The sequence below is a fragment of the Macaca fascicularis genome, chromosome 9, assembly GCF_037993035.2.
Source record: "Macaca fascicularis isolate 582-1 chromosome 9, T2T-MFA8v1.1".
Taxonomy (NCBI): domain Eukaryota; kingdom Metazoa; phylum Chordata; class Mammalia; order Primates; family Cercopithecidae; genus Macaca; species Macaca fascicularis.
Window position 1 is genome coordinate 57,025,691 of NC_088383.1, and position 25,576 is coordinate 57,051,266.

Sequence of the window (25,576 nt, forward strand, 5' to 3'; positions counted from 1 at the left end):
TGAAACTTCAATTCATTCAATTTTGGATGCATATTTTGGTTTTTCTTTTGCTTCATATTGTGTGAGAATTCTCTTTATTTTCTATAATATCTAATAAATTGCTATCTTGGCAATTATATCTCTAAGAAGTCTTTATTGTTCTCAGATTGTTCTCTTTTCATAGTCCCTTCTTCTTGCTTTAAATAAATAAATATATAGATATATTTGCTGCTTCTTAATTAGCTTATTTATTTTTATCTATCTATCTGTCATCTATTATCATCATATGTAGATAAATCCTTTAATTATTTTGGCTTCCAAGAGAATAGGTTGACATATCAGCACTATCAGTTGATATAAAGTTGCCCATATTGTGAACAAGTTCTGCACCCTGCAAGTAGTATTGGAATGGATGGAGGGAGAGAGGTATTAGCAGGTTTGGGACTGCCTTATAGTTCCCAGTATCCTCTGTTTCCTTTTCCTTCACTTTTGAAACATTTGTCCATTTTCACAGAAGCCATGATTACCATATTAGTTAGAGTCTTTGTTTTGACACAAATAATGCAATGCACTCAGGAGTAGCTAAACATATTACTATGACAGGATGGATATTGTTGTTTTTCCTCATGTGCCTGGGATCTGGTTCAGAGACTCAGGACTGTCAGAACCATGATCTGAAATTCTTGTGGCCTTTCCTAAATGATTGCAAGATGGAAACACACTCTTGTTTTCTGGGAGGGGGAGAGTGAAGAGATAAGGAAGAAAGAGTAACACTTAGAGCTAGAAGCAGAAACCCCTGCTGATGCTGCTCTCATTGCATTGGCCTTTTAGAACAATTTCCCAGGATCCCTGGAGTTTGAGGTGATCATGTGACACCGTGACTGGCGCAGACACTGTTAGCTTCCTATCTACTGCCCATTCTTAACTTCTTTCTTACTAATATGCCTCAGATTTTTGCTTAGTCTGTTTTTGTTTTGGTTCCTGATAGATTTTGGGACTTTTCTGAGTGACCTGTTAATCACCTTATTTTAAAACTCCCTAACAGTGCTTAGCCTAGGCTTGAGCACACAGCAAGCAGGTGTCCACAGTTCCTGGAATTTGGTTGGCTGCCAGTCAAGAACTTAATAAAACATAAATACTACTTCTTGAAATTAACCTATGCCAAGTACACTTCCAAATGCATCACATGTATTAATACATGTTATCCCACCATAGCTTTATGAGATAGATATTATTGTTATTACACCCATTTAACTGATGAGGAAACCAAAGCACAGAGTGGCTCTGAACTTGCCTGAAACCACACAGCTAGAAAGCATAAAGGAAAGAATTGGAATTTGAAGGCAGGCAGGCTGCTTCCTGCACTTGTTCGCTACCAAATTGCATTAGTAAAGTAAGCCATAAGTGGCTTACGCCTTCAAATCTTCATTACATGATGAAAAGTGATAAAAAGCAAACAAAATATATAATTACTTTAAAACTATACATTAAGAGGAAATTGACAGCCATGTGAAGCCAAAGAGCAAAGGAAACCTTGGTGCTACAGATGGTCCATCCCTCACCTCTCCTCCACGTGGATCACACTGAAAATCTAATCACCTTCTTCCTCATTCATTCTGTTTGTGGAAACTTCACAGTGATCAAAGCTGTCTTGGGGTGAAGGGTGAGCCTGGTGGTAAAGTGAGCTCTATGAAGACTGCTGCCTTTCCTCCAGCCCAGGGCTGTCAACACGTGGCTGGGGAGTGTTGTGTGACTCTCCTTTGAAGCAATAGGTTCATTGTGCAAACTCCATAGCATGGCCTAGTGAGAAGACAGAAGCCCAAAGGGCCCAGTGTAAGCTCAGTCAGAAACTAGGAGACCACAGTTCCACCTCTATGAAATAAGGCTAGTTTGAATTTCTGGGAAGGAAGTAGTTTATAAAATCAGCAGATAATGTGTAGATCCAGATGTGATTTGTTTGCAGACACAATGGGGGTGGCTTTTTCTCACCAAAGAGAGTCTTTGATCTTTGCACAGAGCCAAGCTGGTCATTCCAGCAGCCTAGTTTAACTTCATTTCACTATCTGTGACCTTCTTGGTTCCCAAACTTTCATGTAGGGTATTGCCCATTTAATAGGGAAGGAGACCTAGTCTGGGCATCTGGGAACTGGAGTAATATGTACAGTGCTCCAAGCCTCCATGAAAATAGGCAGGCCCAGGGATCTGACTCTCCTTTTATCTGTCTCTTCAGAGCCCTGCTCGTCTTCTCTAGTCTCTTCTATGGTCCAACAGGAAACTAAAATGCCCTTTGTTCTCAAAGCATAGCAGCTAGGGTAGGCTAAATTGTGCTGCAGTAACAAATCACCTAAAACTCTTCGTGGGTTACCACAAGAAGTTGATATCTTGTTCTCATAAAGTCGACTGCAGATCTGGGTGATTCTCCAGGGCAGTTTTCCTCCATATTTAGCAAGTCAGATTGCTTCCTTTTTTGGTCTTTCCATTTCAACACTGAGCAACCCCTCTACTGGTGCGGATGAAGAAAGAGGTGGAGGGTCAAGCAGCTGTAGTTAATTGCTTCAGCCTAGGAGTGGCACTATTTCTATTCATGTTTCTTTGGTGAGAACCAGTTACTTAGCCATAGCTAAATTCAAGGAATACCTTATGATTATCTGTGTAACTGAAAGTAGCAAAGTACTAAATATTGGTGAACATTAACTCTGTTGATCATACAGACCAAAGCTCTCTTCACTTGCTAAAGAGTTCCATCTGGCTAATCTCTAAGCTGTTACCTTTGTGTTAGCCAGATTCAGGATTATGGAGTCTTGGTAAGGAAGAAACGTGGAGGCCATTAGTCCAGTTTATCGCAAGTCAGGATCTTTGACATTAATCCTAACAAACGATTATCAAGCCTCTCTTTGGACATTTTCATGATGGAGTCTCACTGTCTTATGAGCCAGAAAATTCTGTGTTGAGACAGCTCTTTGTAAAATTCCTCCATGTTCTGAGCCTGTCTACCTTCCTGGCAGGGCCAGTTCTCAAGTCCAGTTCTCTAGGCTTAATAGAACTAGCTCTATCCACACCCACTGTCCCATGCCCCTTCAAATGCCTGAGGCCATTGACATGTTTCCATTTCATCTCCTTCTTGCTTGGTTCCACAGCCTCAGTTCCCTCCACCACGCCTCACATAACCTCCAATTTCTCTCTGTCTTGATCACCACTCTGCATGTCACCTCCTTTCAGTGTGGTATTCAGAACCTCATGGTCTGATGGTTGCCAGATAAAGTGTTATCACTGATTTTGTTCTAGGTGTTGCACGATTCTAGCAATGTCACCTAAGATAGCATTAGTTTTCCCAGCAACCACATCACACTCTGGGCTTATATTCCAACTGGAGCTATTGGGATTTGAAGTCTGAAACTGATCCCTTCTTCCCTTTCAGGGTTCTGTCCCATGGTTTATAGGCAAAAAGAGAGGTAAATAAACGTGACAGGCTGATTAATGGTTGGGCATGCATCCCAAGATTGACAAAAGGCAGACTTCTTTGATTTTAACTGGAATGGAGAATTCATCTTGAATTTTTGAGGCCGAAGGGTGACCGCAGCTCTCTGCATCCTTTATTGAAGACAACTGGGAACTAATATAAGGCTGACTTAACTCACTCATTTGAAGGTAAAGAAACTGGAACACACACAGGTATGCATGCACACACACATACACATTAGAAGATGGCCAGGCCTGCCTACAGAAGATAAGCCCTTGGCCTGGCCACTTATGCTTAGACTGCAGAGAAGGAGGAAGAGTCTTCTGGCTCCTCTGCTGGCCTTGAAGCAAGCTGTGAAATAAATGGGTGAAAAGACACAGTAGCCCTGTCCATTAGCTAAGGACTGTCAGTAATATGCTTTATTTCATTATTTAAATGTCTACTAGACCACTTCCCAATCTAGCAAGATAATTTTGAATCATGATTTGATGACTCAGTAGATTAACGTTCCCCCATCCCAAGTGGTGCTGACTGGTTTTGTGTTATGCAGCCTACTTAGGGGTAGGTTGAACTGTCACTGCAACACAATTTAACCTACGCTGGCTCTGTGCTTTGAGAACAGAGGGTATGTGAGTTTCCTGTTGGATCAGAGAAGAGACTAGACGGGCTGGGCAGGGGTCTGGTGAGATAGGAGAGCAACAGTTATACAGAGAAGTGGGACACACATATTAGTATTTCTAACCAGGCTGATGCTCCTTGAATATCATTTTAAACTATAAATTAATATGTCACATAGCACTAGATTTAAAAAAAAGTCTTTGAATGTGTTCTGCTAAAATTTTACAAATAGTAAAGCCTTCTCGAAGAGGAAATGGGGTTGGTTTGTCATGGCTTATTCTTGGTGAACCCCTGTTGGCTCACATTTTCCAGGTATGCCACCATCTTCAATGTAATGGCTTCACTTAGAATCTGTCTATGAAGGAGTATCTTGTCTTGTCTTTTGGAATCCACCATTTTCTTCTTTATGCTCACCAGGACAACATCTGTCCATCTACCTCTTTACTAGGCTGATAGATTCTTTAATGTTCGAAAGGCTTTTGCGCAATAAGAATGGTTATACTCGTACATCTTGGATTTGATAGGAAGTTTATGAATCTTAAGATTGTAATAATAAATATTTTTATGTGATGATAATGAATATTTCCTCTAATCATATATTTCCAATATAATCTTTCACAATTATGAATACAATAAATTAAACATTTCCTAATGTTTATACATCATTACAAATCTATTTGATCAAACTTTCCACTTAATAAAAAATGCAGATCAAATATGTGAGATTCTCTTTAATGTCTTACATGCTTTGTAATAGTGGTTAAATATCTGAATCTCTTCTGAGTAGCTGCCCCAATATAGGTCTCCTGTCTGCCTGGGTGCATGGGAGGAGCCTGCGGCCCCTAGCAATCTGATATGACTCCTTGGCCAATTCTGGGTGAAGGGCTGACAGCAGAAATGAAATGTGCCTCTTCTGGCTAAAACACTGAACTGCTAGAACAAGACCTTCCAGTGGTCTTTTCCTTTGTCTCATGGTATTGGTTGTTCTTAGCTACATAACAAATTGCCCCAAAACTTGGGAGTATAAGACAACAGACACTTGTTATTTCACAGTTTCTGTGGGTCAGGAATTCAGAAACGGCTTCGTTTGGTGGTTCTGGCTCCATGGTCTCTCGTGAGGTTACAGCCCAGATGAAGAGTGGGCTGCAGTTATCTCCTGGAGGATTTGCTTGTATGACTACTCACTTACATGCTGTTGGTGCAAGGCCTCAGTTCCTCACTGGCTGTTGGAAAGAGGCCTCCACTCCATACCACATGGACCTCTCCTAGGACTCATTGAGTAGCCTCAAACATGATAGCTGGCTTCCCCAGGAATGAGTTACCCAAGATAGAATAAGGCAGAAGTCACATTGCCTTCTATGACTGCTCTTGGAAAACACAGGTTGTTACTTCTGACACATTGTATTCATTAAAGGCAAGTGACTAAGAACAGTCCACACTTAAGGGGAAGAGCGTCAGTCTCTAATTTTTGAGGGAAGAAGTATAAAATAATTTGTGAAGAAAATTTTAAAACCACCACATTGAGTGACTGAACAGGTCACATTTTCTGGATGAGGTAACTGCAAGGCTGTGGAGCACCTGTCAGCCTGGGTTCCTGAGTGACCTGGTGGAGCAGAGAGCCCTTTGCTCAACTAAGATGGATATGAAGTACAAGAAAGAAATATACCTTCATTGTGTTAAGTCATTGGAATTTTACCTACACTATCCTGACTAGTAGTCATTTTAAGACATAAACATAAATAAAATCACACTGATAATATGTAAGTGTGGTTACAAAATTATGAATTCTCTGTGTTTAAATGATTTTTATTTTTATATCATTCAAAAAGTTTCATTTTTTACACTCACATAGGGCTTCAGTAATTCTATGAGATACTAATAATCTCAGCAGACTCCAAATCAGGTGCATACCATTTCAGGAGAGAAGAAGTCGCAGATTCTGGTCCAGGATAAGTCTGTTTGTTTAAAGTGATCGAAACCAAACCTCTGATTGAGTGTTTTTTGATAATAAAGTTCTATTTGTTACATATGGACTTTTAAGCCTCTGCCTTTCAAAAGCTAAATTAAAAGATTTAATTTTTTAAAACTTGGTGTCTTTCCCAGAAATGATGTATTGTAAAAAGTTTCTTATGGCTGGCTGGCAGTACCTAAACTATTGTCCTGTCATTATGATAAATTGGCTTAGTTTATAAATATTAATTGGAAACATATGCATGCCTTATCAATATTACATTATAATTAGTGGGGTCATCTTGAGGTTCCATCCACTAAAAGATGAGAGATGGAGTGTGTGCAATGTTTAACTAATTAATCATCTTAGAACACTGTGAAATTCTCTGTTTAATTGGTTGCTGTGTAGGATCACAAGAGCAATCAATTGCTTGACTCCCTATACTATGCATGTTTCGGGGGGATTATTTTGGTTTATTTATAGTTCTTTGTGTTTATTCTTTCTTATGCACAGAGATAGTGAGAAAGATAACTCTATACTTTGTAAATGGATATATGCTCAATAGAAAAATGTAAATACAAACATAAGTACTTTTCTATTTATTAAAGCAATAAAACTAAACAAATCCTAATATGTGCATTCTTTTGCACACATTATATTAACTTTGCTTTTTCAAATATTGTTGTAAATTCATGATCTTTCACAAAAGCAACTTGTTTCAGCTAACCTTGAGTATTATTTTATTTTTCATGCTCTGCTTGGTTGATGGGACCCTTCAAACTGGTACCTTTGTCCTTTCAACAGCAACTTATTGTCATTTTAAAAACAGCCTTATTTTCTGGCATTGAGATTGTCCATACTCAATATTTTTTCTGTCCTGAGATTTGGAACCAAGAGTCTTAATTCCTTTTGGGAGGAAAAGAATCAAATCTGGAACCAGAGGCACACAGGAGCTGTGGCAGATGCTGCAGCCACCCAGCGTATAACCTTTCTCATCTTCTGTGATGGTTAATTTTATTTGTCAACTTGACTGGGCCACACCGTGCCCAGATATTTGGTCAAACATTATTCTGGATATTTCTGGATGACATTAGCATTTGAATGGGTAGACTGAATAAAGTAGATTGCCTTCCCTAATGTGGGTGAACCCCATCCAAACATTTGAAGACCTGAATACAACAGAAAGGCTGACCCTCCCAAGTGTAAGAGGGAACTCCTTTTCCCTGACTGCCCTGAGTTGAGGTCCTCTCCTTTGGACTTCAACAGAAACATCAGCTCTTCCTAGATCTTGAGCCTACTGGCCCTTGGACTGGAACTACCTTCAGTCCTTTGGTTCTCAGGCCTTTGGATTCAAACTGGAACTATACCACTAGCTCTCCTGGGACTCCAGTTTGCCAATTGCAGATCCTGGGACTTCTCAGTCTTCATAATCATGTGAGCCCCTTTCATATCATAAGACTCTCTCTCTCTCTCTCTCTGTGTGTGTGTGTGTATATATATATTTAGTTGTGTTTCTCTGCACAACTCTGACTAATATGCCTTGCTCCTTATGAGAACTCTGATTGCATGCAGGTGACAATGTGCTCAGCTAGATAGATGTGCCTTCATGGACTCTTGCAGCTGAAGATGGCCCAGGTTGGCATGGTTAAGCCGCATCAACTCATCAACTCTTGCCTGGATCATTGTAGCCGACTTCTAGTTCCTGATCCTGCTTTGCTACCTAAACTAGTTCTTCTCACGCATCCAGAGTAATTCGCTCACAGTGTAACTGGAGCACATCACTTTTATGCCCAAGACTCACCAACAGCTTCCATTTCTACAAAGCGAGAGCAACATCTCTACAGTGGTCTCCAAAGCCCTGTGTGATATGAATACCGAAAGTGTACCTCAAATGTGGAAAGGAATTACATTCCGCACCTGTTTCTCCCATGTCCACTTCACTGTTTTTCAGCAATGCAGCAGTGTGTGGAGAAAATCTTTCCATGTCCCATTGGATTCACAGTCTTGAGGCATAGTCCTCACATATTACAGTAGACGTGGTGCCCATTGACTTGCTCCAGGCCTCTTTATGCTGTCCTCACAGCACGCTGTACCTTGTCCTCCATCTCAGTGTATGACTGTGTCTTGTGTGCTGGTCCTGGGTGTTCTGGCACCTCACCAGAGAACCTGTGACACAGATAGTTACAGGCAAATGCTCATCCTTCTGTTTTACTCTCTAGAATTTCTTCTGTAAAGATTGGGGTAAAAGGTGGGGTACAACATACACGGGGGATACAAATGAGAAAGATTCAACTTGGTACTTATTTATTCACTTCATTTCGTCCCACAAATAATTGGAAGGGGTTTATATTTCAGCTTAGTATTAAGAAGAGCTGACCAACAAAGACTCCTAATGGAATGGAAAATTTGGGGAGGCAGTGGATTCCCCATCTCAGCAGGCATTCAAGTACAAACTGAAGGACAGGGCACTAAGGTTGCTGTAACAAAGTGTTCTGAGAGCCCCTGCTCTGGATGCTCAGTCTGTTTCCTGTCCAGTTTTCTCTGGGATGTTGTCCTCCTTCTGAGCTCCACTGGCTGAGCTAAATGCTGTTCCTTCAGAAATCCTAGAGAAGCCAAGGGCCCGTCACCATGGTTATGCTCATCATAGACATAACCATGACAAAAGACAAGAGAGGACCCCCACCTCTCTTTTCGCAGGTTCGTCTTCTGACAGCAATGGTACAAAGGGGCGGGAAGCTGGGGAAATGCACCACCTTATTACGTGACATCAGCATCATGGAATAGATTAGAAGTTAGGCTGCTCTCTAAGCCAATGAAATGAGTTTGATTTTTCCATCCTTTCTCAAGAATCCCTCCCTCTCCATTGCTTCTTCTAGGGGATTGATATTTAAAAGTTGTTTTTGGCATTTGTCAACATACATTCCTTCCAGATGTTAACCAAAGGTCCCAGACCAGTTTTGATGGCATGGAAGTGCTCAAATAAGTCATAAGAATTTTTTAAAACACTAAATTGGTGGTGAGTCTAGCCTGGGTCTTGAACAGGATTTTTTATTTGCTGAAGGCAAAAGCCTGTCCTCAATGCTCTACTGGCCAAAAATATTATTTGCATTTAAAGAAAAATAATCAAATGCTTTTTTGGGTGATTACACCTATTTTTCCCTTCTGTTTAGACTGAGGACAGTGGGGCCCTGTTCTCAGTTAACCTCAACATCCCCAAACCCCTGCCTTCATCTCTAATTAAAGAGATAGGACCAATGGCATTTTAAATTTCTTTAAAATTGTTCAATAAACAAACACACATTTCAGCATCCAGTATTCTATTTATTCTAAAGATGTTCAGAATAAATAGAACAAACAGAATTTACGTTCTCTGCTCCCCACTTCATTTTAAATGTCTTGAATAAAACATCTCACCCTCCCTTTAGAAAATATGACATCTATTCCAATGAGATAGATGAAGATCCTGAGTTGAAAAACAGTCTGTTTTTACTTGCCCAAATTCCTACTGAAATGAACCCAGTAGAACCTGGGAGTTCTTGGCTGGAACAAATTTGTTGATGGAGATTAGGGCCTAATGTTTTTCTTTTAGTTTTCAACTTAGATCAAGCAACAGTCTGATTTTGGAAATTACCCTGTAGGAAAGATGGAAGAAATATTTTTTTTTCACAGAGTCTGGGATGTCATATTTTAAATATGCACAAGAATATGTGCCTGCAAAAGAGCTTTCTTTGAGCAGATTGCTGTTGGTGCCTGCTTTCATCCTTGTGCTGAAAACCCGATTTTGGAGAAGGAGGATCAGTGTCAATTCGGCAGAGGGAAAAAGAAAAGGAGATTTCAGCTGGGTTTATGTATTTCGATTTATCTGCTATTCATTTTGTGGCAGGTTGTATATTCCCAAAAAGAGTACAACAATAGTTTCCGTCCTACGTGCTCTTTGACAATGTGAGTTTGCAACCCTCACATGGACAGATGGACCCCACCGTGTTCCATCCTCTTGAATTTTATGAGCTTGTAAAAAAAATAAAGCAATACATCTTCCTCCTTAACCACTCAAATAGTAGCGCTAGAGGCCTGACCCAATTATCCACGTGGCCGCCATCTCATGAGGAAGACAAGGTGACATGGAGAGGCCACACATAGGAGCTGAGTGAAGAGGTCATCAGATGTTTCCTGCTGCCAGCCATCAAGTCACCCCCAGCTATTCTAGGAATCCCAGCAGAGGCTGCAGACCTTATGGAGCAGAGACAGGCCATCCTACTGTGCTCTGACTGAATTCTAGATCCAACAGTCATGAGAATAATAAATGAGGATGGTGTCTGGGGCGGCTCAACAGAAGCCCCTGTGACATCCTTGTTCTCAGGTGCCTGCAGGAGCTCTGCACCCGCACCCCTCCGGGGTAAGCCGAACAGCCTCTGGGCAGTCAGCTGGCCTCAGGCAAAGGCCCCCACACAGGTTCTAATGAGTGGCAGAGCCAGCAGAGGCCTCCCTGAAGCCACAGCCTCCTGTGGGGGCTCTGATTGTGCTGAAATGGATCTGTCTTGAGGCCACTTTGAACTCCTGGGAAACTCCACAAGTTGAAAGTATCATCCACCAGAATGGCTGATACATGAACTGGGCACTACGGTTGGCTTAACTTTACAGAGGGGTTGGAAGTCAACTCATATGTATGGAGCATCCCCTCTGTGCTGGACCTTGGGTTAAGGTTCTCTCTACTGCAAATCCTAGGCAATACGCCCCGAACCCAACAAGTTTCAGTTTCTTCAACTTAGAGTTGCTGTCTCTGTAGGGCCTCAAGGCTGATGAGAGACAGATCCTCATCACCTCATCACTTGGCGGAAAAACTTGGTGCTGGGCAGAGCATGGTCAATATTTGCTATTATTATTACTATTTTTATATTATTATCCTCAGTACCTAAAGTCAGCCCCACAAAGAGAGTATTGTCACCCCCATCTCATGTGTAGTAATGAGCAATCAGGAGGCTGAGAACTTGCCAAGAGCCACAGGTCTCTGAGAACTTGAGCTAGAATTCAAACCCAGGTCTCCTGTCCTCCAGGCACGGCACCAACTGGCAGCCACCACCTCAAGCAAGCAGCCCTTGCCTTTGGCTTGGACCCTTGCAGTGGCTGCCAGTGAGGTCTTTGTCCAGCTCACTTTCTACTCTGCAGGTACAGTGGTTGGAGGGATCACCCCCTCACAGTGTCCCCCTTCCCAGGTTGGGACTGTGTCCCTTACCCACAGCAGTTTAATCCATAGAGACGGAAAGGAGAATGAAGGTTGTCAGGGGCTGGGGGCTGGGTGTTGTGTAACGGGAACAGAGTTTCAGTTTGGGGTGATGGAGATGGATGGTGGTCATGGTTGCACAGCAATGTGAATGCACTTAATGCCACTGAACTTAAAAATGGCTAATATGGTATATTTTATGTTATATGTATTTTACCACAATTTTAAAAAGTGACTGCATCCCCTAAAGGATGAGGCCCAAGCTCCTCCACTTGGCATGTGGGACTCTCTCCGAAAGCCATCTGGTGGGGTTTGAGCCGCCCCTACAGCCTCATCTGTCTGTCCCTGTCTCCCCAGCACCCTGCAGCTCTCTCCTGGCTTCCTTACATACACCACACCATTTCTCCTTCTTGCTCAGGCTGTTCCTGAGATTCTCCTTAATCCTCACTTTCTTCTCATTTTGAGGGCTCAGCCCAGGTGGGACCTTGGTAAGGCCACCTATCCTCACAGGCCTCAGACTTTGAGCCCATGCTCTGTGCTCTGAGGTATTTGCAGGCCCACCCTGCAGAGGACTGTGGTGATCTTGCCATCTTTCTCTGCTAACGTGGGGGCTTCTCAGACTAGGAACTGCCTCCAAGTCATCCTGTGACTCCAGCTCATCATACCGGTGCTGGCCAATGACCCAACCAACTGGAGGAGCAACAATGATATGGGGCAGCAGCCTGGAGCCCTTGCCGGATAGTAGAGGTCCTGGGGAATGGTGTGGCCCTGAACTCACCCTGAAATCCACATCTGAGTCCAGGGATGTGGGGTGGAGGAGACTGGCCTAAGGGCATAGGGTTGCACAGGTGGGACATGCCCTCACCCTACATCACAGAGGGATGCATGGAGAATGGGAGAAGGTAGGGGAAGACATTGACAGAGAAGGTGTCTTCTTCCTACGTAGAGGACAGGGCTGTGGGCCAGGGTCAGATGCCTCAGTGCTCACCTTCCCCATCTCTGGCAGACCCTCTGGACTGTGACATCTCATGGGAGCTTGTGTCAGAGCTCCCGGGACAGCAGAGACAGGGATGGGGCCAAGAGGCATGTGGCTGTCAGGTGAGAGGGATGGAAGATGGTGGTGAGTTTCGTACTACCTTTTCCTCCTGGGATCAGTGGCTGAGGTGTGACCTGATGCCCAGTCCAGTCTGGACCCAAGCCTGCCATGGTGGTGTCTGTAGGGAGGCGGGAGCCTCAGAGCTCAGTGGCGACAGGCCTTGCCAAGTAGCTGGCACAGGGCCCTTCCCCACAGCATCTCCCTCAGCAAACCTCTCTGGGGGTGATGGCACAGTGATCAAAGACATGCTTTATGGAGCCAGCCTGCCCTGGTTTGAATCCCAGTTCTAGCACTGACTGCCTCCATGACCTTGAGCAAGTTGCTTAACCTCTCTGTGTCTCCATTGACTCAATAATAGAATGAGGATACTGATAGCACCCACAACCTCAGGTTGTTCAGTGTCAGTCCTGTCGAAAACATTGTGTAGATCTTGGGTGTTAAAATTATGACCCTGTTCCTGGCATCTCCTTGAGATGCCAGTAGGGAGAGTTTTAGATGACCATGCTGAGTATGGCCTGGTAGATGAAGTCCTGTGGATTGTCCCCTTGGGGATAAAGCCAGGCCATTGTCACTGCAGGTTAGCTCCTTTAACTTTTCCAAGAGGCACCTGGACCCTGGGGCTCCCACAGCCTTCCTTCCCTGCACACCACAGTGACCCCACATCCAGGTCAGGTTTGGGGGTCTAGGTCCGGGGGGCATGTCGGGGCAGCAGGAAGCTCCTCCTCACTCCATGCAGGCTGGCCCGAGCAGTGCTGGGGGAGGCGGGCCACTTTGAGCCAGAAGATAAACATATTAACTGAACTTTCCATCTGTCATTTCAGAGAGTCATTTACTGCCTAGCTGTGGTTGGAAAAATTAAGTCCTTGTAATTTAGAGTCAACATTTCTCGCGGAATCATGTTAGACAAGTTGGCGGCATTTGCAGCCTCTCGGCAGTTGCCTACAATCAAAACAACTTTGCTCGGGCCTCGTGGACTCCCCTGCCAGTGGCATGGCTGGCTGTTCTGCACTGGATACACAGCACCACAGGCCATGGGGCTGACCTGGGCACACCAGGCCAGAGGCCCCAGGAAGAGCGGCAAGGCAGAGCGCCCTCCTCCCGGGTTTTGCCCTCTGCCTAATGCAAAACCAATCTCCCGTCTATTAGTGTGCTAGGGCCGCCATACAAAACACCACAGACTGTCCTTAAACCATAGACATTTATTTTCTCACAATTTGGGAGCCCTGGAGCCTGCGATCAAGGTTTCGGCAGAGTAGATTTGTCCTGAAGCCTCTCTCCTTGGCTTGGAGACACCGCCTTCTCCCTGTGCCTTCACACAGTCTTACCCCTGTGTCCATCTGTGTCCTAATCACTTCTTAAAAGAACACCAGTCATATTGGATTCGGACTCACCCTACTGACCTCATCTTAACCTAGTCACCTCTTTAAAAGCCTTATCTCCACATACAGCCACATTCTGAGGCATTGGAGTTAAGGACTTCAACGTATGAATTTGTTTGGGGGGAGGGTCACAATTTAGCCTATAACACCCAGCCCATTCTGGATTAGTTTATTCTAGTCTACCCAGGAGAAACTGGTTTCATTGGCTCCATTTTGCCGAGGAGGGAAACCGACTTTGGAAAGACAGGTGGTGGTCCCCAGGTCCCGCAGCAGCAATGCCAGGCTGGGAAGCCAGGGTTGGGATTTCTGGTTCACACAATTTGCATCACAGCCCAGTTGTGTCTGCCCCACAGCCCCAAGGTGAGCATTCTACTGGGTCCCCTGCACAGGTCCCGGAAACCCCCAGAAGCTCCATGCAGATGACAGGGAGATGAGCATAGACAGAAGCATCCAGCGGTGGCCGGGGAGCCCTGGGAAGCCTCAGGCAGAGACCCCTGCTTGCCTGGGGAGGTTGTCTTCAGTGATGGACTCTCATACGCAGTCTGCTCTTGCTGACTCTCCATCCTTACCCAGCCTGAGGGGCTTCCCCAGAGATCTTCTCATTATTCAGCCTAGTTTTAGTAAGGGAAATATTGGGGCCCACTAAGATTGGTGCTAGACAATTTAGTTTAAAAAGGTGCCGGGCATGGTGGCTCACGCCTGTAATCCAAGCACTTTGGGAGGCCAAGGCAGGCAGATTACCTGACGTCAGGAGTTCAAGACCAGCCTGGCCAACATGGTAAAACCCCATCTCTACTAAAAATACCAAAAGGAGCTGGGCATCGTGGTGGGCACCTGCAATCCCAGATTCTTGGGTGGCTCAGGCAGGAGAATCACTTGAACCCGGGAGGCGGAATTTGCAGTGAGCCAAGATCATGTCACTGCACTCCAGTCTGGAGCAAGACTTGTGCAACAGAGCAAGACTTGTCAAAAAAAAAAAAAAAAAAATCACAGCAGACTGTCTGAGAATCAAGGGGGCTTATCCCTAGACCTTAGGCTACATAGTGGATATTGTAGGACCAGCCCAAATTCCTCATTTTGAAATGGGGAAACTGAGGCTCAAAGTACGGCCCTAGTTTATCCAAGATCACTGTCTTAGTCCAATTGCATTGCTATAAAGGAATAGCTGAGGCTTGGTAATTTACAAAGAAAAGAGGTTTATTTGGCTCATGGTTCTGCAGCTTGTACAGGAACTGTGGCACCAGCATTTCCTTCTGATAAGGACCTTAGGGAGCTTCCACTCGTGGTGGGGTGGAAGGGCAGTCACCTTTGGTTTCCTTGACTCTGTTTGGTAAAGTCTGTTGTAACTGTGTATGCGAGAGATGGCAGACACAGGCAGGCAGAGGAGAGATTGATCTTTCAAACCAGGTTCAGGCAGACTCGGCTTCTCCCCAGCAGAGCGGAGCAGGTCACTGCCACACAGATCTGCAGTGTGGTCTCCAGGAGCAAAAGGCATGTGGAACACATCAGCTATATGTGGCCATCAGAAAACTTGCTTTCTAAAGGTCTCTCTCCATACTGCACCTACGCCCATATTCTGAGGTAGAAACTGACGCTCAGCCAGGCTCAGTGACCTGCCCCAGGCCAAAAGCGAGAGAGAACTCAAGTTCCCAGCTCCAACCCCAGGACAGCCCTTGAGACTCAGTGTTGACTTTCAGGTCCCACATGGGTTTCAGCCTCACAGTCAAAGGCCTGAATTCTGGCTACTGGGCTGTGGTCCCTGTTCGGAAGCCCTGCTGGCAGGGAGTTGAGTGGGGCATGCCTCCGAGTGACGGCCCCTGGACCGAGGCCAGGGCATCTGTTTCCAAAATGGGGAGGGTTCTCTGACACCCCTCACACTGTGTGCCAAGGCCCCACACACATCTGCTATCACTTCCAGGGCCCCCTGCCCTCTGCTTCCCCTGACTGGGGAGAAGAAAATATTAGTGTGGCTGCCCCAGGGGTCTGAGGTCTGCTGCCCCTGTGTGTGTGGCATTGCCCTAATCCCGCAGCCCTGCCCTCCTACAGGCTGCTCTGCTCCCCCACCTCTGCATGTCCTTAGGAAGATGCACAGGGAAGGAGGTATAGTGCCTGCAAATGAGAACTCCATCTCTTCTCTGCTCCAGCCCTCTGCCTTGGGGACTGCAGAAGGCCCCTCTCCTGACCAAGGGCCTCCAAGTCAGAAAGAAGAGCTCTCCTTGCAAAACATGGTTCTTTGCAACTGCCCAGGACGCTTAGTGCGTGTGGTCTGGAGGCTTCCTCTAACTGTGAATCCACTGACCTTGGAAGAGGGGACCCCTGTGGTGGGCAGATTCTAAAATGACCCCAAGATTCCTGACCCTGCATGTAGACACCCATATAATCTCTTTCACTGGGCTATGGGCAGGGCCCGTGAATATGCCACGGAATCACCCTTGTTATCAGGTTACTGTATTTGACAAAGGGGCCTGGGAAGATAGAATTAAAGTCCTTGATCACTTGGCTTTGATTTAATAAAAAGGGATATTATGTTAGGTGGGCCTGACTTTATTAGGTGAGGCCTTAAAGGGGACACCTCCAAAGCTTTCCTGCTGGCCTGGGAGAAAGCAAGCAGCCACACCTGTGGAGGGGACCACAGGGCCAGGGACTGCCTGCCGGGTCTCTAGCAGCTGAGTGTGGCCTCTGGTCGACAGTCCTCAAGGAAGCAGGTACTTAAGTCCTACCACCACAAGGTGCTGGATTCTGCCAACCACTGGAATGAACCAGCCAGCTTCCGTCATGATTTCAGCCCAGGGTGACCCTGGCCAGAGGACCTCACCCACCTGCACCTGGAATCTTGGACCCTGGAAACCGAGATGACAGGTTTGCATTGTTTTAATCCACTAAGCTTTGTAGCCATCCCAAACTAACATGGCCCTCTCCACCCCCAGGTTCCTCCTCCTGATAAATCTCTCAGAGCTCAGCCTGGCATGACAGTGGGCAGGGATATATCTCAGTTCAAGCATGTTTGATAGGAAAAGTTAATCATCATGCTGACAACGTAACATTGAAGCAAAAATAAATCCATTACTATCATGGTTGTGGGACAGGGGTGGGACCAATGAGAAAGGGAGAGGGAGAGAAAGACAGACACAGAGAGAAACAAGGAAAGAAAAAAACACACACAGAAAGAGAGACAGAAAGAGAATGAGACTCAGAGACAGACTCCTTAGCTGTCACAGACACGGTGCTTTTGTTACAAATGCTTTCATCTTGCTTCTGTTTTACTCATTCATTTATTTTTAAACCTTCTCATCCTAATAATGCCAAGAATGAAATAAAGCTTAGTAAATTAATCCTCACTACTTCTGATTAGAACTTTATTTTTCTTTCTGGGGAATGGCTGGTCCCTGCAGACAAGGGAGCTACCTCCGGAGGGAGAACAAGCCCAGATGGAGAAGCTCACTGGGTGTGGCCCCGTGTAGCTCAGCAGCAGGCACGGTCCTAGGGCTGCCTGGGCGTGAACACACTTCCCACTCTGTAAAGTGCCCCAGGAGCAATAATTTTGTAGAAGGCAAATATCTCCATTTTGAAGCTGGTAAACAGAAAACAAGGATGGCAGTTGAGTCACTTGCTGTGGTTTCAAGGTGCATCTGTGACCTCATGTATAGTGTTGCCTTTCTTAGGCCTTGGTCAGGGCATTGAAGGGTGACACCGAGCCATAGGCACCAGGAAACTTTCGCAAGGGATCTCCTGGCAGCACTCAGCTCACAGCAGGCCCTTATGGCCAATGGTGCTGCCCCAAGGTACCCAGTCCCCCTCTCCTTCCCAGCACAGAGCAGGTTAGCCTCCTCCGTGGGGAAGGCCCTGTGACTGGTTTTGGCCAGTGGGGTGTGAGTGGGAGTGATGTTAGCTGCCTCCATGATGGAGCATTTAATTATGGATGGGAGCCACTTTATGTCTCCTGCCCCTCTACAATCTGCAAGGGGGACCCACAAACCCCCAGGCCCAGCAGCTTGCATTCTGAGTGAGGACAGTGAGGAGCAGAGTGTCCAGCTGAGCCACTCTGGACAGGCAACCTGAGTGAGGAATAGACCTGTGCTGTTTGGAGCCACTGACATTTCATGGTTGGTTGTTACTGCACACAGCCTAACTCATATCGACCAGTGGAGCCTGTCGGGCCCACTTGGTGCAAGCAAGTGTCCTTACTGGCCAGGTGCCTCAATGACATGTGTACTGACCTGAGCAATGCAGGGGTGCTACCTTGTAGAGTATGATGTGGAGTTAGGAGGTTAGGGACAGATAGGTTTCCTGGTTAATAGAGGAACATTTAAATCTATTAGAACTCTGAAGTTCTTCAATTTTATTTTCTTGTACACAGAAATACTTGAATTTTTATTTACTTGTACACAGACATACTCATAGTATATATGCAGTTATGTTTCCCACTTTTTTGCTTATTTTAAACATTTCTCCTTGTTGCTATAGAATGTGTAAGCATCACTTTTAATGTCTGAGAAAATACTTCAGGGTGGATTATGAAAGAACTTAATCACCGTTCCCTGTGGTGGGACATTTGGATTGTTTGCAATTCTGTGCTCATATAAGTACCACTGCAATAAACATCTTTGTGCATAAAACTTGTTTTCTGTTTAATATTATTTACTTTGGCAAAGTTCCTAGAAATGGAATACCTGGGCAGAAATGTCATGAAGCCTTGCCTTTTTCAAACATAGGTTTTTAAAGTAAAGCATTCATCCACGCTGATACCATAGGATGGTAAGTCCGGGGAAAGTAATGCACTCTGTCCTTAATCACAAACACTGAGCCGGGCCTTGACCCCCGACCTGACTGTCTGTTATCACTCTCCAGGGCTTCAGGGATGCAGACCAAGCTCCAGAAACCCAAGCCCATCTGGGAGGTCTGACCCCAGACACCTCCACTGACTCATCGGCCCCCAGGCTGTCTCCTGGTGGTCAGTGGCAGCCCTCCTTCTCCACCTTGAGGTTCCCAAGCACATCTACCTCTGGCTGCTGACGCCACTTCTGCAGGCCCAGAGCTGCTGCCCTGCCCCAGACTGCGGCCCCTGCCTGCCATGGCTCTTCCCTCTGAGTGTCAGTGCCTGCAGCTCACTGGGGTCTCACAGCTGGAGTGCTGCAGGTATATCCTCTGTCCACCGGGAAAATGCCCATGTTGGGCTACACACCAGGATCCCTGGGGTCCAGCTTTTCTCTGCCACCTCTTCTAGATCTTTCCCCTAACCCACAGACCTGGCTTATCTCCCTGGGAACCTGAGAGCGCTCTGAGGGACTCCACAGTGCTTCACTGAAATCATTCTTTCCCTTCAGTGCCCACGCCAACCTGTGCCTCAGGCGAGCCTTTCTCTTCTCAAGGGTGACAAAGACTCTGTCCTTGACAAAATTTTAACCAGGCTCCTCTGAGCCCTCTTTCCACCTAGACTTTGGCCCTGGTCTGTCCTTAGCAGGCCAAGCCCAGTTTTAGCAAAGAATCCTACTAACTCAATTGATGAAAATCTTCCCATCCTTGAGAGCTGATCAAACTCCTCTTCCTCCACCCCTGATTCCTTTCCAAACTCCTCACAGTAATTTTCCATCTACTCCTTCACCCTGCTTTCTGTAAATCCCTGCTTGGCCCTGGTATATTCAAAGTTGAGTTCAATCTCTCTCCCCTACTGCAATAATCCCAAATAAAGTCTTGCTATTTTTAATATGTGTCAGAATAATTCTTTTTAACAGAGGATATTTCTTCCATCCAGGACAACACGAAGTTAGTATGTGGGGTAAAGTTAGCCCTGGGGAATGCCTCCTACCACCCCCCAGCCTACAGCCTTTTCTCTCTGATAAAGAACATGATTCTTGGTGCAAATCCAACCCATCACACACACACCAGTGGGTGGGTCAGGAGATGGCCACTGGAAACTGGAGTGTCGTGCAGGACATCTGTGCTGTGAAATTTCTGTGTTGTGTTGGAGAGCTGGGATGCCCTGATAAAGGAATGTTCTGAGCATCTTCCCTTGAGAATGGAGAATCCCATGCCCCTCTACCTAGCATCCCAGCCTCACCTTCACCCCACAGCATTTCCTTTTAGGCCAAGTATCCATTCATTCAGCATACATTGATTGTGTTCCTCCTATATCATCTTGTCTTAAATTATTGGTGGAAACTCAGTATCTTCAGGGTTTTTTCTCCCTTAACTTTTAGTTTTATTTTATTCATTCCGCAAATATTTTTGAGTGGCTGAGCACCTGTGAGGTTCTAAGGACACCACCATGGGGTATGAGACAGACGCAGGCTCTGCCCTTATGCAGCTCCCAGTCTCAGAAAGAAATTGGCCCGAAGCAGAAGTTTTGTGTCTGGCAAGATGATGCCTGATCTCAAGGCTGAGTTGTCAAAGACTGGGTCACAGAGTGGAAAGTCAAGCATCTAGACAATGGCTTCTTTGTGTGCATGTGGTATCAAACATTTCAAGTAGATTGCAATAATTTTCAGGATGTGATAGGAAATAAATTCTTTGCACCTTTCCCAGTTCCTACTCCCTCTCCTCTTCCTCTCTTCTTTCTCTTCCCCTTCCCTTCTTCCTCTATTGTCCCAGAAGGTCCTTGAGGTAATTCCACTGCAGGCCTGTGCAAACTCGCCCTCACTGCATCCTGGTAGGAAGATGGGGCCTCAGGTACCAGTAGAAGCTCAGGATGGCAGTGGCCGAGCCGTCCTCCAGTCTCCCAGTGGGAACGTCACCTGGGGATCTGGTCCCTCCTCTCTGACCCCCTCCACCCTACCTCCTCTTCCTCACCCCCGAACCTCTGCCCTGCCACCGTGAAATCCTTGCCTGGTCCTCTGAGGAGGAGGCGCCACCACTGCTTCGCTTCCCTGCACGTTTGTGCCTCCTTTGTGGCCCTTGAGCCCAGTGACACTGTGGCTGAGGGTGTTGGCAGATGTCTCTCCTTTATCAGATGGCTTACCCTGGGGATAGAGATCATCTTTCTCTGAGAGCACCTGACACACAGTAGGTGTTCAGAAGATGCGTATTTAGAAGATGAAGGAGAAACCAGTGATCCATTGTGGTTTCCCTCTATAGTGGCCACAGAGGGGGTCTGCCTCCCGTGGCCCCACACACCAGCCCTCCTGCCTCAGTTCAAGGCCTCTCTCAGAGGCCAAGGTTCTCAGAAGAGGTGGTGTCTGGCCAGGTGGTATCTGACCAGGCCCAATTCACCTGTGGCCCATTCGGAGAAGGCCCAACCATGCCATGTTTCTGAGAACTTGTTCTAGAAATGTTTGCATTCCTGAAGCTGTGGGACCACCCTGCAGCGGGTGAGCCTGTCTCCTCTTCCTCGAGGAAGTGCATCCTCATGGCCAGCTGCCTGCATCTCTGGCCCACCGAGATCGCGGTAAAGATATGAGGTCAGCAGTTCAAACCAGGTATCCCTGCAATCCACACAGGAGTGCAGGAATGGACCCAGCATCTACTGTGACCAAGGGTGCTAGCAAACCACCCCCTTCACTTGGGCACCCTGCTCAGGTGAGTAGGGTGTATATGTGCTTTAGAGTTCAGATGAGAAAGAGAGAAAGAAGGGCGCAGGTGTGAGACAGAAAGACAGAGTGCCACACGGTGACAAAGCAAAGGGCCAGCAACACAGTGGCCAGATGAGGAGGACACATGCCCTTGTGCTCTGCTCAATGAAGCTCTGCAAGGCTGCTGAGTGAAAAGGACCTTTCTGCTTCACCACTGCACCATCCTTGCCTCTGCCTTTAGACGTGTTGCATGGTGCACACTTGCACACACTGCCGCTTCTCTGTGGTTGATTCACTCCCACACAGTTCCTAGCACATGGTTGCCCTAAACGCCTCCCTTCTCTCAGGTCCCATCTCCGCCTGCTGTCATGACTGTCTCCTGCCTACTTCCCCCCAGGCATCATGTATATTTGTTCAGAACCTTGCAGCTTAGGGTCACCTTTCTGCCCATGGTCACATTAGTCCACATGGCAGCCTCAGAGGTGACACTGCTATTACCATTGCAGACAGTCAGGGTGGCACCCATCAGGCTCAACTCCCAACTGCATGTTTATTTTTGAGGTCAAGGTAGTTCTCCATATTGGATGGACAGGGAAGCTGCCATGCAAAGGCTGCATAACTACTCCAAGGTCCAACATGGCCCATGAGAAGAGACAGAGAAGATACGGCAGGCTGTCTCTGTGACTGGCTTCTTTCACTTAGCATGACGCATTTGAGGTTCAGTCATATTGCTGCATGGATCAGTAGTTATTTTCTTTTTATTGATGAGTAGCATTTTATTGTTTGATGTACCATGATTTGCTTATTTACTCATGGACATCCATGTGAGTTCCAGTGTTTGGAAATTATAAACAAAGCTGCCATAAACATTTGTAAGAACGTATTTGCATGGAGTTCCATCTGGGTCCATCTGGGTCCATCTAACCACCGAGCCTCTGTTCCTTAGCCACGAGCTTCCACAGACATAAAATCCAATTGCGAGAGCACTCATTCTGTCAAACGGCTACTTTGGAATACCCTGATAATCGTCACCTTGTTTCTTGGGGTGTGTATATTGTGAGGTTTCCATTTGCTCATCAAATTATCAGAATTGAGAGCCAATTATAGAATACATTAAAAAACTAAAATACCCAGCACACAAAATAGACGAATCAGAAAGACTAAACAGGCATCCTGACCATACAAAGGGCTGGTGGCGATGTGGAGCAGCTGGCGCTCTCCCACACTGTGGGTGGAAGGGGAAACGGCACAGCCACCGTGGTGAGCACCCTGGCAGTGGTGGGATGATCATTGTAGAGTGAGCCATGCACTAGCCACATGACCCAGCAACCCCACTCCTAGGTGTCACCCAAGAGAATGCAAAACGTGACTCCATACAAACGCTCACAAGTGTTTATATCAGCTTCGTTCATAATTACCAAAAGCTGGAATCCATGCAGATTCCATGAGTGAATAAACAAATCATGGTACATCATACAATGAAATTCTATTTATCAATAAACAGGAAAGACTACTGATTCCATGCAGCAGCACGGCCAGATCTCACATGCATTATGCTAAGTGAAAGAAGCCAGTCACAAAAACAACACACTGTCTGATTCTATTTATATGACGTTCTGAAGAAGGCAATGCTATAGAAACAGGGAGATTCAGGTTAGGGGAGAGGTTTGACTACAGTGGGGCATGTTCAGGAAATATTCTATATGGACGTAGATGATGAAATATTATTCCAAATATAATAGGTGGAAATACTCTGCATCTTGATTATGGTGGTGATCACATGGCTATATATATTTGCCATAATTCATGGAAAAGTACATCTAAAAGGATAAATGTTATTGTATGTAAAATTATACCTTAATAAATCTGAGTTACAAAAACTACCTAGTTCAGCAGATGCTCTTTGAGAGTGAGTGAGCCCAAACTTCACCCTTGTAGGTTATGTAAATGCATAAACCTCTGTGAAAACAGTGATTCCTGTATGTGGCTGCAAGTTACCAAGCTGAAGGTGAGGAGAGGTGCAAGGTGTAGCAGGAGAAATTGTGCCAGAGCCCAGAGAGGAAGGTGGGGAGGGATCCAGGTCAGAAAGGAGTTAAGGTGCAGCAGGGCTCAGAGCCCTGCACCTCTGCAGTGGTTGTGGCCTGCCTAGAAGAGGCAGTAACCGGGTGATGATGGAAGCAGAATCCCTGGAGAGAGGGGCAGGTAGGGGCAAGACAGGGGTCGAGGCCCTGGCTGGGGTTCAGGGAAGACCCAAGCTTGCCAATGCAGCAAGAATAGCAGATCTCAGGGGTGGAGGCTGCAGCACAGTTGGGCTCATGGCCCTCGGTGAGACCTGCACACAAGCACTCAGGTCCGGGGAACTGGGCTAGGCAGTACTGGGCGCCAGATAAGGTGCTGTCCACTCAGGAGCCCAGGTTGTCCTCCCCACTGTGTGGGTGAGAATGTCATGCAAGAGGGCAAGGGCCCGCAGCTGTTACTTTACCCAGGACACAGTACAGGGCTGTAGCCCATGCTCTGCCCTGTGTGCTACAGTCCATAGCTTCTCTCATGCCCACGCTGGCCCTGTGCAGCCCTATCTCAGGCAGCAAGATACATTCCGGGCCCCAGGTGGTGTCCCTGTGGCACCTCGTTGTGGCCCCCTCCAGTCAAAGTAACCCAGACACAGGGGTGTGGCTGGTGGACAGAGAGGTGCTGGCCTCTGCAGCCATCTGACTCCAGTATAGTGAGGTGGTGACATCTGTCACCCCTCGGCAGCCTCTGGCCCTGGTTTTCCAGCTGCACCTCTTGCGGATGCTGCAGAGCCATGAGGTCAAAGACGTTATCCTTTCCCTCTGAAGTGAGCACTTGGAAAGTCCACATTTGCTGGAGAGCAGGGAAGGCCTCTGCAGGATGGTTACACCACCTGTCACCAAAGGGTCCAACCCAGCCTCAGTAGCGGTGTAGGAAGAGCAATTTGCTCCCTTTGAATGTCTAGGTCTGTGGCCTGCAGTAGCTTCGGGAGTGGCCCAACGGGGTTTCCCTAGTTAAGTCCTGCCAGTTCATCACCCCAGACTCAATACGCACCTGGCATTAGGCACAAGTGGTGAGCCCAAAGAGGCATAAAACAAGGCTAAGGCCCATAAGCAGACTTACCCACTGGCTGGAGATAAAACATACTGATGATCCAGCTGCCTGGTGCCCATCCCTGGGAGGGGCAGGTGGCTATATCTCTGAGAGCGGTGGGCTGCTGCACTGCTGGTGAGTTTAGAAGACATGGCCCCTTAGGTGCTGGGAGCACTTCCTGTGTTCCTTCCTCTTCTTGCGGCTTGTCCTGCGCCTGCACCTCCAGAGGCTTCATTTTCATTGCATTTCATTGCTGGGCTCTGCTCTAGGGAGGGGCCTGTTTAAAAGGCGCCTGTTCCTTGGCACCAAAATTGTCCTGGGCCCACTCATGTGGTATCCACCTCATTGTGTACTCCCTGGGGGTCGTTCTGCCCCCGACTTTGTCCCTCACCCTGACTCCTCTGTGTGAGGCCCTCTGCCCTCCAACCACAGAGGGGCTACCCTGGTTTGCCCCTGGCTCCTTGGCTCCAGGGAGAGGCTGTGCTTTGCATGTTGAGTGATTCCTTTGGCCTTGCTGGAACGTCATGTACCCGTCCTGGCGGGATTTCATGATCCCGAAATGTGAGGTCTTTTTTGGCTGCGGAGCACCGTATAATGAAACAAGCCTGGGAAATATAACCTGTGATAGGCTAGGACTTCTCCAAACCTGGACTGTCCCTCAGACAAAACTACAAAGCCAATTGTGAAGTCCTGGCAGTTTGTGGTCATGGCTGCTCTGTTTGCCACATACAGCTGTACCTTCAGAGCTGCAGGCAGATGGGCAGAGGGACCAGTGCTGACTCTTGCAACTAGTTTTCATCACGGCAGTGTGCTCCAGATCTCTGGGCATCTGGAACTAATGTGTGAGGAGTGAGGAAAGGGAACTGCGGTCTTTGTCAGCTCCCTCTGCCCAGGTGGTGGGTTGAGGAGGCCCAGCGGTGCCAGGTCCTGAGGATAACTTCTCTGCTGCTAGACTCTGATTATGTCAGAGTCTCCTGGCCAGACTCCCTATGTGAGAAATGGGGCAGGGATGTCATGGGACAAGTCCAGCCACCGAGCCCTCTAGGTCCAGGGTCTGCCCACATAGGGGGACACCTGGAGGCCAGATGTGTGCTCACAGGGCACCTGGTGAGGTGAGAGGTTGAACAGAATCTCTTTCTTGTGTGAACTATGTCCTCTGAGTGGGGCAACCCCCCATCCAAGCCTCTTCAAATATTTACATGTCTACCTAGGCTTAGACAGCTGTTTGGCAAGGGAGGCAGCTGGTCAACCTCCATATGCTTTCT

At 46.8% G+C, this 25,576-nt stretch overlaps 1 long non-coding RNA gene across 1 annotated transcript; it reads right to left on the reverse strand.

Moving 5' to 3' along the window:
* Positions 1-5,847: 5,847 nt before the first annotated feature.
* LOC141407601 (uncharacterized) lies at positions 5,848-24,791 on the reverse strand. Its single transcript, XR_012417243.1, has 2 exons — positions 24,342-24,791; positions 5,848-8,174 (listed from the first exon to the last, which is right to left on the reverse strand). It is a non-coding gene; the product is annotated as an uncharacterized lncRNA (long non-coding RNA).
* Between the last annotated feature and the right edge of the window lie 785 nt (positions 24,792-25,576).